The following is a 13,810-nucleotide window of genomic DNA, read 5'->3' on the forward strand; positions in this document are numbered from 1 at the left end:
TGGCTTTTTGAAACTTTCCTTGTCAATAGATTTGTATCATTTGTTCCACGTGATGGAAAACCATCTAGAAGAACTACCATCTAGAGGTCTAAGAGCTGGCCTTGTATTGATTGCATGTAACTTAATAGGTTCATTTCTCCTTGAGATTTTGATTATGAAACATACGGAGAGAGAGAGAAAGAGAATAAGTAAAAGCTTTAAAACATAAGAAACCACATCTTGGTAGAAGCAATATAGAAAAAAAAATGGAGATATATTGTTGTTCAGTGGCTAAGTCATGTCCAACCCCATGAGCTGCAGCACACCAGGCTTCCCTGTCCTTCATTATCTCCCAGAATTTGCTCAAACTCATGTCCATTGAATCAGTGATGCCATCCAACCATCTCAACCTCTGTTGCCCCCTTGTTAGTTTGGCAAATATAAAACAAGTACAAGTAGAAAAAGAAGTAAAGTCTGAAGTGCTGAATCATGGCTCTTCAGCCAGTGAGAGTTACTCAGGTGCTCTGGTTATACACCACTTTCTAGTTCTCCCATGTATCTTACAACAAACCCCATTTGTGAAGCCCAACAGTAAACACATTCACCCTGGGCCCCAGGAAAAGTCCATAAACATTTACTATCTCACCATAAATTGCATCTCTCCCAAGACCAGAGAATTCCTATGCCCTGGTCTGGTATCTAGATCCTAGGTTCTTTGGATAGTGTTGGAGACTTAAAACCTCTGTAGGCTTGTGACCTCCATCTCAACATATATTACAACATACAAGATGCATATGTTTGATGTATGGTCAGGTCAGAGCTCTGACCTTGTTATTACCGCAGAATACGATCTTATTGTTTATCTGTTTCTAGTTCTAGGTGAACTAGAAAGAACACATTTCTAGTTCTCTCAAGCTTTCAAAAATTGTGGTACCATCTCATCTTCCTAAGACCATACCCCAGTCTTGGTCTATATACCACGCTATTGTCCTCTAGACGCCAAGTTCTTGATTATTCCTGAAGGTGTGTACATTTTAAGGATGGCTGACCTCATCCACTCTATGTGGCCTTTCTGAGGTTTATTGTCGCAAGTCAACCTTATTTTCTGATTCCCATGTGACATCTGTCATTTCCCCTCTTTGTGCTGATAATAGCATCACACTTATTCAAATCTATCAGTGAAAAATTAAGAGATTTAAGATTAATTACACAGTAAACCTTAGGCAGGGGCAAAATTATAATGTGAAAATCCAGGCTTATTTAATCAATTTTAGTGGACTCATTTTCCAGGGAGGAGCAAGGAATCTAAAAGCTGATGTCGGGGGATTCTCTGACCTTCTGGTAAGTTCCTTACTCTGCAGATAGGTGAATGATGACAGAATCTGACTGTCCAGAGGAGGCAGGAATGGGGGTCTCTGAGTTGAAACAATCTGGCAGCTGCTTCTGGCTAAGGCCCACAAGCCCTTAAGACCAAGTGTCAAGTCGTAGCAGGAGGATTCAGCAGATGCTGTGGGCTCAGGCAGCTAAGAGGAATCTTGACTAAGAGCAGAATGAGAGCCAGTGGCAGAATAAGACAGTACGGCAACTCTGTCAAACAGGCAGGGGTCCTCTGGTCCCAGCGCAGTGACCCTCTGCCCCCTGCCCAGCCTTAGGGTTGGCTCGGTAGCCTGTGGGAGACTCTGAACTTCTAAGGCTTGTTTCTAACTAGCAAGAAAGCGTTGGTCTACAGATGCATCGCAGGCCTGGATGATGCCTGGGCACAGAGCTCAGCTTGCCCCACTTTCTTGTCACAGGAAACAAGCTGCCGCAGAAATGCCTTAGAACAGTGGTGATTCTTTTCCTAATGGTTAGTAAAACAACCTTTGTTCAAGTGAAATTTTTCTGTGGGATGTTAAATATATAAAAATAGTTGAAAGCATATCAGCTAGGAACAGCGCAGAACCCAAACACAAGGCTTCCCCACTGGGCCCCGCCCCCACGGCAGCCTCTGTGGCCCCGCCCCCAGTGGGCCCCGCCCCCACGGCCGCCTCTATGGCCCCGCCCCCCACTGGGCCCCTCCCCGACAGCAGCCTCTATGGCCTCTCCGCAGATCTGTTGGCACTGGCGGGACACAGTTTGAAAGGCGCTACTTCAGAATGCCACGTGGTGTGCCTCTGAAAGCCTGCAAGCATAAATTTAGGCAAACATGAAATATAAAAATCATGCATCACGCCTACAACTTAGAAAACCTATCAAGGTTGAATCAACTGGTCCCTGGAAAACTCTGTGTCAAAGGCATCTTTGAATTCTACCACAACTGCAGTCTGCTGCTGAAACACCCTTACTGGGAAGGCTCCTGAAAGGCCATGCATTGCATGGAAAGTGTCACTTGTGGTCCTAAACCTTAGATATGAGTCACAGCTTTGAGACTTACTAACTGGGTGACCTTGAGAAAATGTTCTAAACCCTCTGAGCCTTGATTTTCTCAACAAGAGAAATATCATGCGTTTTTTACTCACCTTACATTGTTATGATGATCAAACAAAACAATGCATTTAAGAGGTCTATAAACTGTTAAACTTTGTTCATGAAGATTGTTGACATTATAAAAACCTGCTGCCTGCTGTGTCATTCTTTCACTCTGCAAATTTTTATTGAATAATATTCTAGCTAGTGTAAGACTAATAAATTGAGCTAATTTGGGTGTGACTTCTCTGTATCCCATGGACAGAGGAGCCTGATGGGCTACAGTCCATGGGGTAGCAAAGAACTGGACATGACTGAGCACTAGCACTCTCTCTCTTTGTATATCCCACTGAACAGGGCAATGCTCAGGAGTGGCAACTCCCTTCTAGGAGCAATGATGGGATCCTGCTGCTGAAGAGGGTCCCTCCCCACTCTCCAACCCCCCTCCCCCATCAGGAGCTCCCTGAAGCGAGTGAAGCTATCTCATGGGAGAGTCTACTCCTGTCACTCACTGTCACCTCCACGGGAGCTGGGGCCCTGAGCTTCCTGATCTCCACCTCTATACAGAAAATTCAGAGCTAGTGGACTAGCCTGACAGATAAACCTCACTTTCGGCAACCCCTGAGATTCTGGCAGCACTGCCCAACAGAACTCTGTGGTGATGGAAATGTTCTGTATACGTACCGTGTAGAAGACAGCTGCCAGTCACATGTGGCCATTGACCCCTTGATTAGCAATCCTGAAGGAGTAACCTAAATAAATTTTTTTAGTTAAAAAGATATATGTATTTATTTTATTTGGCTGCTCTGAGTCTTAGTTGTAACATGCAGAATCTTCAGTTTCAGCATGGGAACTCCTAACTGTAGCATGTGCGGTCTAGGTCCCTGACCAGGGATTGAACCCTGCAGGAGCCCCTGCATTGGAGGAGCACCGAGTCTTAGCCACTGGACCACCAGGGAAGTCCCTTAACTTAACCAATTCAAGTAGCCCAATTTGGATAATAGGGCTTCTCTGGTGGTTCAGACAGTAAAGAATATTCCTGCAATGCAGGAGACCCAGGTTCGATCCCTGGGTCAGAAAGATCTCCTGGAGAAGGAAATGGCAACCTGCTCCAGTAATCTTGCCTGGGAAATCCCATGGATGGAGGAACCTGGTCGGCTCCAGTGCATGGGTTCACAAACAGTTGGACATGACTGAGTAACTAACATTCTCACACTTTCATTTGGATAGTAAACAGCACAGTACTAGAGGAATGGAACAGAGGTCAAGCCTGATCTTTCCAATAAAATTTTTTTAAAGTGTAGTAGTTACATCCCTGTTATTTTTAAAAATAAAAACATTGCTAAATAAACAAGTAATGATGTCACCATATTCATGTGCTCTTGTGAGGAGCAGATTGAGTTCCCTGTCCTAATTCAATCTCCAGTAGTGCTTCTAATTATTGAAGGTGGTGAGCAGAGGCCAATGTCAGACAAGAAGACAGCATGCATCTATGAGACTTAGAACTGTGATCAAATAAAACTTACAATAGCCTTCATCTGACACTTATTAATGATGTGCATAATAGCTGTGGTGCATGCTGTAATTAGTTATAAAGGGTAAGCCACTCTCATAAATTACTAAAATTAGCATAATCTTTATACTATTTGTTCTCTGGTATTAACAAATTACACCAATATCCCCAGCTTTCCTCAATTCTCTGTACATGTTCATAGATGGCCCATCCCCAGCATCACTAAAAGAACAGTATTTCAACTCCAAAGCTGTTGCTCCATGTTCTGTCTCCATGTTCATTCCCTTCCCAAATAGTCCACAGTTGAGGGGTTGGGTGCTCTTGGCCCTATTGCCAAGTTCTCCCCATCCCAGCCTTGAGATACTGGTAAACAGGGTGATTTTCATCCTTCGCATCTTAAAGTTTTTGCTCTGGAGGACAGTGGCAGAAACTCTGAGGCAGATTGTGGATGGAGACCTCTATTTGGTCACCATGCAGCAAAGAAAAGGGAAGGAAGAGAGGAAAGAACAGAGGCCAGGAAGGAAGTCAGACACTGGGCAAAGGTGCCTATTGGAGGAGCCAGAGGAAGTGCTGGAGGTGGACTCTGGGTACTGGATGGATCGCAATTTGGTGGGCGGAGGGGAAGAGCATGGAATAAAAGAAGACAGTGCAGCAGTGAGGTGAGAGGACCTGTGCTTGCAAATGCCATCCTGGTCCTGAAGCCACATCCAACAGAAGCCAAAAGACATGCAGACCAGGTGGCTTCTGGACACATGCAGTGCTGAGCGGTCCTGGTAATGTGCTTCTAGTGATTCTCGTTCTGACACAGTTTCCACACTGAAGAACACAACTAGCATCACTGCAGTCTTGACCTCATGGAAGATAAGAGGCAGCACAGGGGTAGTAGGTAAGAGAGAGGATGGGGGGAGGAGAGGGGTTGCAAAGCCCCGGAAAGAGAAAGACTGCATTCCTTCATGACTGGAAAAACCTGCAGGAATCCTGCCACATTCACAGGAAATAATCATGTCCATAGAAAGCATGGACATGGATTATAAATGTCTCAAATCAACCCTAGCAAGCCCTACGGGCAGACTACCTGCTTTCCAGGAGTCTGGTTTCCAGACTACCTGCTTTTGCAGAAGCCAGGGCTTTGAGGGGAGCTAAATGGTACAGCTTCCCTGGTGGCTCAGTTGGTAAGACGAATGCTCGCAATGGGTTCAAACCCTGGGTCAGGAAGATTTCCTGGGGAAGGAAATGGCAACGTGTTCCAGTATTCTTGCCCAGCAGAGCCCATGGACAGAAGAACCTGGTGGACTACAGTCCACGGGGTCGCAAAGAGTCAGACACAAGTGAGTGACTAAACCGTAAAGGGTCCTGATGTCATCCTGCTCCATGTGCTTTCTCAAAGGCAGAAGCTGTCAAGCACTGGTTTGTTTTTCCAAGGTCCAAAAACACAAAGGAGTCGGAGGAGCTCAGCAAGGCTTGTACTAACCACATCCTTTTCTCTCCAAGGACCCTCTCTGTCTTCACAGTTGCCAGTTGTTTACTTTAAAACAAAATACCAGTAACAACTACAAACCCATCATGGAAGCCTTTATGTGAGCTGCAGGCAGTGTTCCCACCTCGGCTCGGCCTCCCTCTCTTTTTCTCTCTCTCAAGACTACTGTACAGCTCTTAACACCTTCATTCACAGAGCCAGCTCAGATAGAAACCAGCAATTTCTGTTCTCAATTTAAACTCACTGGGAGGAAGAATTACCTAGTTCTGCTTGAATTAAAAATCCATCTTGGCTGAATCAATGGATACCAGAAGCTCGGGTAAGTAATGGGGTCCCATTTGAGGGAGAGAGAGGTTGACTGCCCCCACAGAAGAGACATGTGAGCTGGACAGACAATTGGGAACGTGTTTATTGCAGTGCAGCACTTGAGTGTTGTTCATCTTAGACTGTCTTCGAACTTTAGGAACTTGTCATCACCGGAGGTGAGGAAATTCTGAAATGCAGTATGCAGTAACTTCTAACTGCAGCATGGTCTACCTAAGACTGTCTCAGTTACCTCCAACTGACCATGTAAAATGGGTTTAGGTAAGGTAAGGTAAGGTGAAGTCGCTCAGTCGTGTCCGACTCTTTGCGACCCCGTGGACTGTAACCTACTAGGCTTCTCCGTCCATGGGATTCTCCAGGCAAGAATAATGGAGTGGATTGCCATTTCCTTCTCCAGGGGATCTTCCCGACCCAGGGATCTTCCCGACCCAGGGATCGAACCCAGGTCTCCCACATTGGAGGGAGACGTAAAGAACACTCCTGCCAATGCAAGAGATGTAAGAGAGATGCTGTTTTGATCCCCAGGGACAGAGGCGCCTGACAGGCTACAATCTATAGGGCTGCAAAGAGTTGGACAAGACTGAAGTGATTTGACATGCACACACATAGGACCAGATAAATAAAAGCTGTGTCCAGAGAAATCTAGCCTTGCCCGATGGCAAGTACAAGGGAGGTACCGTCACAATCTTTTGGAAAAAGTGCCTCGGAAGGGAAATACTACTGAAATTAAAGTCCTTGAGCTGGGAGATTATTGTGCCCCCTTCCTTTCAGAGAGTCAGAAAACCTGGCTGGGGACAAGTGGCTGAGGTGGCAGGACATGGGGCAACTGTGAGACTATATGGAGAGAATGAGCTTCTGTTCCTGTTCCAGCGATAGGTAATTAAGATGTCTACTGCAGTTAGTATTAAGGAGTTACCTTTATTAGGCTCCAGCAGAGGAAATAAGGATCAAAGACCAGATGATCAGGCTTACCTTTGGCAACCGCTGATTGAAAGTAATTCTGAGCTGCATCTATGATGGTGAACCCCTTATGACTAAGAAGAAGACACCAATGCAGAAATCCTTCTGTGGAAAAACTTTAAATACTTATCTCCTAGGAAACCAGTTCACTCCTCCTCATTTTCTGTTCAGAAAGGTGGCCAGCTTTCCCTTTTCCCTTCCCCAATCCCATCCCCATTTCCTTCTTCAAAAGCTCACAGTTTATCAAAGCAAGCAAGCATCCTAGATTTATATATATATAAATCTGAATTGTATCCAGCTGTATTTAAAGCTGAATTGTATACAGCCAAGTTCCAACATCATTTCCAGATTCAGAATCCGTTTTAAAAAGATATTCGGGATATAAACTCACAGGCAGGTGCTGAATAATCACTTAGATATGACAAGGAAATCAGGCCTTGAATCAGAACACAGCTAGAACCTACCTATATAACCTTGTTTTCCATAGGGTAGAAGTTAGTGAGTAGTATCTCTATTATAAAGGACCTGGTTCCTTATATCTCTCATAATTTTAGTGGCGCTATGGCCTCAAGGCACAGTGCCTTATAGAAGCTTTCATCCACTCATTCATTCCATGTGAACTGAGCACCTATTATAAGCGAAACACTAGGCAGGGTACTAGGGAGGTAAAGGTTAAGAAAAACAAGGAACTCAAAGTGTCATAGACGAGGCAAGCACAGAAATGAATATTGCATCTACTAAATAAAGACGCAAGCACAAAGCACAGTGCTGGTACAAGAGAGGGTCAGTTCTATTAAGGATAATCTAGGAAACGTCACAAAAGAAGAGCTCTTTGCATTGAGGGTCTTAAGGATAAATAGAATTTTGCCAAGAAAGCTACTGCATGGGAGGGTAGGAAGACCTCCAGATCTGGGAAGGTATGAGACATGAAACTCTAAGGAAGTAATTCAAGAAAATCAGCACCAAGGAAGACAGTGGAGTGCAGGGAAGTGACTGGAGTCAGGAAGGCTGTGTTTGGTCATGGCTGAGGGGAGACTGTACCAGATTGCCTGTGGTCCTCAGAACCATTCCCACTCCTCCTAAGCACTCTCCTGTATCTCAGGAGTTGGAAACCTGGGAGTACACTTCCTGAATCTCTTGTCAGCAGTATTCCAGTTTCAAGTCCACTAATTTAGAATCCTGCCTAATTTAGAAGATAGACTGAAATCAAAGGCCACCATTCCTCCTCCAATAGTAGCACAGATGTGTGAGCTTCAGTAGATTCTAGGTTTTGCTGCATGTTCAGTACCCACTTTGGCGTGTCAGACAGCTCTGAGCTTCAGCAGTGGTTTCTGAAGTCCTTAACCCAGGTGACAATGGCTGCTTTCTCATCCCCGAAAGCTTGCTGTCACATTGTAGACCTACTGGTAAACTGCAGAGCCATCGACGACCTTCTCTGACCTACAGTCCAACAACTTTTCCAGTGTTTTATAAGCATCATTTAGTGGTTTTAAATCCACCCTTGCTTAAAATACTTCATGTGGTTTCTATTTCCCTGATCCAAACCCTGACTGGGGCAGTTTAGTATGACCCTCATGGCTTCGTGAAGAAAGCACTGAAAGAGGAAAGGACTAGGGCCAGGGAGATCAATAGATGGATTATTTCAACAATATAAAGGAGAGTTGATGAAACAAAATTATTAATATGGCAATAGATATAGAAGAGGAGAATGACTTTAAAAATATTCAGGACATATAACCACTTGGATGGAGGACTAAAATAAAAGGAGTTTAGGAGGCACTCACTGCAGTGTTCTTGCCTGGAGAATCCCAGGGATGGGGTCACACAGAGTTGGACACGACTGAAGTGACTTAGCAGCAGCAGCAGATTTCTGGTGTAGGTGATGGCACTAATGATACAGAAGACAGAATATAAGACAGGGAAGAGGGGGAGGGTGATACTCGACCAGCATTATAGATGATGAGTTCAGTTTAGAATGTATTAAATTTGTGGTCTGGATATTAAGTAGGCAGTTGGCTTAGTAAATCTGAGGGTGAGGGGGCTGAGGCTGAAGGTATTCATTTTGAAGACTAGGAGCACAGAAATGGTCATTAAACCGCGAGAGCAGGTAAAATTGATTAAGGGAAATGTGTAGCGTGAAAAAAGTGGAAAGTTTAAAAAAAAAAAAGATCCCTGGAAAACATCAAAGGTTAAGAGCAAATACTAGAAGAGAATTTAGCAAAAGAGATCAAGAAGTAACCAAAAAAGATAGAATAATCCAGACGGTATGGTATTAAGCAGGAAGAGGTTATCTGAAATCATGGGTAAAGACATGAAGATGACATAAATGATAACTGATGGGAGACATCCATTTAAAAACACAAGAAGGATTCCAAGTGACTACTCACATTCATTCAAATGTCATTATTTAATGCTTTTCCACATGGGTGTGGTTTTATACAACGAGAAGAAGAAAGGATGTCTTTTTCAGCTTCATCTTTTCACTGGCTTTCATCTCTTCTGCTATCTTCCTCCTCCATCCTAAAGGCAACTTTCCTTTTCTTCACTGTTTTATCTCCTCATTTCATTCCCTTTTTTCTCATGGAGCTTCCCTGGTAGTTTAGGTAAAGAATCTTTTTCTTCTCATGGTGAAGCCAATACATTTCTGCTTTTACAGATGAGTTCATATCTCATATCTCCCAGATACCTAATCTGCATTTGTTTAGCCAGGAAATCTGAATCAAAGACTTGTGGATCTGATGCCCATGCCAAGTTTGGATGTGGCCATTCACAGACTTATGGGTTCAAAAACTGTAAATAGACTTCTAGTGCTGTGTTGAAATCAGTTTAACTGGTCACGACCAGACTGCTTTTTAAATGAAATATAAGAGAGTAAAATGGAATGGAAAACACAAGCATATGTTACTGGTAGTGAAGATAAATATTTTCTCATGGAACATTTGTGATAGGTTATGTGTGTATTTCATCTTTATGCACGGTATGTGTGAAGAGTCACAGAGTAACAGCCCAGAGCAAAGCCTCATAAATGTAAGACAAAAGAGCTAGCAAGGAGAACAGAGTCCTGTCTTAGTCTTAGACTCCCTTTACAGACAAGGTCCCAGGCGCAGATAGTTTCTTTGGAAAGTAATCCTAGGAAACAAAAGGGAGGAAGTAGGGAAAAGAGAGGAAAGGAAGGTCAGAGCCCATAAAGTGTGCGTAACGTACTGGCTACCACTGTGGGCAGCCCATCTCCATCTTCTGGTAATCAACTGAGGAACTGTCTCAGAACTGTATGCCTCAGAACTGACCCACTTAGAGGGTTATTTTCAAGTATCTTTTGATACTTATTTCTAACATAGTCTGTAAGAGAACAGACTCTGTAAGATTTCAATACCTTTAGACCATGAAAAAAATTTTTTAATCAAGGTGGGGTTTTTTCTTTTTTTTTTTTTATTGAAGGATAATTGCTTTACAGAATTTTGTTGTTTTCTGTCAAACCTCAGCATGAGTCAGCCATAGGTATACATATATCCTCTCCCTTCTGAACCTCTCCCATCACCCAACCCATCCCACCACTCTAGATTGATATAGAGCCCCTATTTGAATTTCCTGAGCCATAAGCAAATTCCCATTGGCTATCTATTTTACATATGGTAATGTAAGTTTCCATGTTACTCTTTCCATACATTTCAGCCTCTCTTCCCCTCTCCCTCTATGTCTATTCTCTATGTCTGTTTCTCCACTGCTGCCCTGTAAATAAATTCTTCAGTACTATTTTTCTAGATATCATATATATGCATTAGAATAAGATATTTATCTTTCTTTTTCTGATTCACTTCACTCTGTATAATAGGTTCTAGGTTCATCCACCTCATCAGAACTGACTCAAATGTGTTCCTTTTCATGACTGAGTAACATTCCATTGTGTATATGTACCAGAACTTCTTTATCCATTCATCTGTCAGTGGACATCTAGGTTGCCTCCATGTTCTAGCTATTGTAAATAGTGCTGCAGTGAACAATGGGATTCATGTGTCTCTTTCAATTTTGGTTTCCTCAGGGTATATGCCTAGGGGTGGGGTTGCTGGGTCATATGGTGGTTTTATTCTTAGTTTTTTAAGGAATCTCCATACCATCTTCCATAGTGGTTGTATCCATTTACATTCCCACCAATAGAGCAAGACTCTATAGAGCAAGAGCATTCCCCTTTCTCCACATCCTCTCCAGCATTTATTGTTTGTAGACTTTTTGACGAGGGCCATTCTCACCTGTGTGAGGTGATATCTCATTGTAGTTTTGATTTGCATTTCTCTAATAATGAGCAATGTTGAGCATCTTTTCATGTGTTCATTAGCCATCTGTATGTATTCTTTGGAGAAATGTCTGTTTAGGTTTTTTCCCACTTTTTGATTGGGTTGTTTGTTTTTCTGGCATTGAGTTGTATGAGCTGCTTGTATATTTTGGAAATTAATCCTTTGTCAGTTGTTTCATTTGCTATTATTTTCTCCCATTCTGAGGGTTGTCTTTTCACCATGCTGATAGTTTCCTTTGCTGTGCAAAAGCTTTTAAGTTTAATCAGGTCCCATTTGTTTACTTTTGTTTTTATTTCTTTTACTCTAGGAAGTGGGTCATAGAGGATCTCGCTTTGATTTATGTCATTGAGTGTTCTGCCTATGCTTTCCTCTAACAGTTTTATATTTTCTGGTCTTACATTTAGGTCTTTAATCCATTTTGAGTTTATCTTTGTGTATGGTGTTAGGAAGTGTTCTAATTTCATTCTTAAACATATAGTTGTCCAGTTTTCCCAGCACTATTTATTGAAGAGACTCTCTTTGCCCCATTGTATATTCTTGCCTCCTTTGTCAAAAATAAGGTACCCATAGGTGCATAGCTTAATTTCTGGGCTTTCTATCTTGTTCTATTGGTCTATATTTCTTTTTGTGTGTGTGTGCCAATACCATACTATCTTGATGACTGTAGCTTTGTACTATAATCTGAAGTCAGGAAGGTTGATTCCTTCAGCTCCAATCTTCTTTCTCAAGACTGCTTTAGCTATTCAGGGTCTTTTGTGTTTTCATATGAATTGCGAAATTTTTTTTCTAGTTCTGTGAAAAATGCCATTGGTAATTTGATAGCGATCTCATTGAATCTGTAGATTGCATTTGGTAGTATAGTCATTTTCACAGGATTGATTCTTCCCACCCAAGAACATGGAATATCTCTCCATGTGTTTATGTCATCTTTGATTTCTTTCATTCAGTTCAATTCAGTTCAGTTGCTCAGTCGTGTCCGACTCTTTGCGACCCCATGAATCGCAGCATGCCAGGCCTCCCTGTCCATTACCAACTCCCAGAGTTCACTCAGATTCATGTCCATTGAGTCAGTTCTGTGTAAGTTCTTTTGTCTCCTTAGGTAAGTTTATTCCTAGATATTTAATTCTTTTTATTCCAATGGTGAATGGGATTGATTCCTTAATTTCTCTTTCTGATTTTTTATTGTTAGTATATAGAAATGCAAGTGATTTCTGTGTATTGATTTTGTATCCTGCAACCTTGCTAAATTCACTGATTAGTTCTAGTTATTTTCTGATAATATCTTTAGGGTTTTCTGTGTACAGTATCTGGAGAAGGCAATGGCACCCCACTCCAGTACTCTTGCCTGGAAAATCCCATGGATGGAGGAGTCTGGTAGGCTGCAGTCCATGGGGTCACGAAGAGTCGGACATGACTGAATGACCTCACTTTCACTTTTCACTTTCATGCATACCATCTGCAAACAGTGAGAGCTTTATTTTTTCTTTTCCGATCTGGATTCCTTTTATTTTTTTTCTTCTCTGATTGCTGTAGGTAGGACTTCCAGAACTATGTTGAATAATAGTGGTGAAAGTGGACACCCTTGTCTTGTTCCTGATCTTAGGGGGAATGCTTTCAGTTTTTCACCATTGAGAATAATGTTTGCTTAAGCTTATCATATATGACCTTTACTATGTTGAGGTAGGTTCTTTCTATGTCCATTTTTAAAAAAGTTTTAATCATAAATGGGTACTGAAATTTGTCAAAGGCTTTTTCTGCTTCTGTTGAGATGATCATATGGTTTTCATCTTTCAAGTTGTTAATATGGTGTATCACATTGATTGATTTGCATATATTGAAGAATCCTTGCATTCCTGGAATAAACCCAACTTGATCATGGTGTGTGAGCTTTTTAATGTGTTGCTGAATTCTGTTTGCTAAAATTTTGTTGAGGATTTTTGCATCTATGTTCATCAGTGATATTGACCTGTAGTTTTCTTTTGGGGGGTTGTCTTTGTCTGGTTTTGGTATCAGGGTTATGATAGCCTCGTAGAATGAGTTTGGGAGTGTTCCTTTCTCTGCAATTTTTTGAAAGAGTTTTAGAAGGACAGGCATTAGCTCATCTCTAAATGTTTGATAGAATTCTCCTGTGAAGTCATCAGGTCCTGGGCTTTTGTTTTTTGGGAGATTTTTTGATCACAGCTTCAATTTCAGTGCTTGTAATTGGGTCATTCATAATTTCTATTTCCTGGTTCAGTGTTGGAGGATTGAACTTTTCTAAGAATCTGTCCATTACTTCCAGGTTATCCATTTTATTACCGTATAGTTGTTCATAATAGTCTCATGATCTTTTGTATTTCTGCATTGTCTGTTGTAACTGCTCCTTTTTCATTTCTAATTTTGTTGACTTGATTCTTTTTTCTTTATTTTATTTTATTTTATTTTTTTAATTAATTAATTTATTTTTTATTTTACTTTACAATTCTGTATTGGCTGCCATACATTGACATGAGATTCTTTTTTTCTTGATGAATTTGGCTGAAGGCTTGTCAATTTTGTTTATCTTCTCAAAGAAACAGCTTTTAGTTTTATTAATCTTTACTATTGTTTCTTTCATTTCTTTTACATTTATTTCTGCTCTGATCTTTATGGTTTCTTTCTTTCTACTAATTTTGGGTATTTTTTGTTGTTCTTCTTCTTCTTTTTCCAGTTGTTTTAGGTGTAAAGTTAGGTTGTCTATTCAATGTTTTTCTTGTTTCTTGAGATAGGATTGTATTGCTATAAACTTCCCTTTTATTTTTTATTATTATTTTTTTAAATTTATTTATTTATTTATTTTTA

At 41.5% G+C, this 13,810-nt stretch overlaps 1 pseudogene; it reads left to right on the forward strand.

The window, feature by feature from the left end:
* The first annotated feature begins 4,408 nt into the window (after positions 1 to 4,408).
* The window catches only part of LOC120857986, a 35,680-nt pseudogene continuing 26,278 nt past the window's right edge, over positions 4,409 to 13,810 (forward strand).

This window comes from Oryx dammah, unplaced genomic scaffold (genome assembly GCF_014754425.2).
Source record: "Oryx dammah isolate SB20612 unplaced genomic scaffold, SCBI_Odam_1.1 HiC_scaffold_29, whole genome shotgun sequence".
NCBI lineage: Eukaryota > Metazoa > Chordata > Mammalia > Artiodactyla > Bovidae > Oryx > Oryx dammah.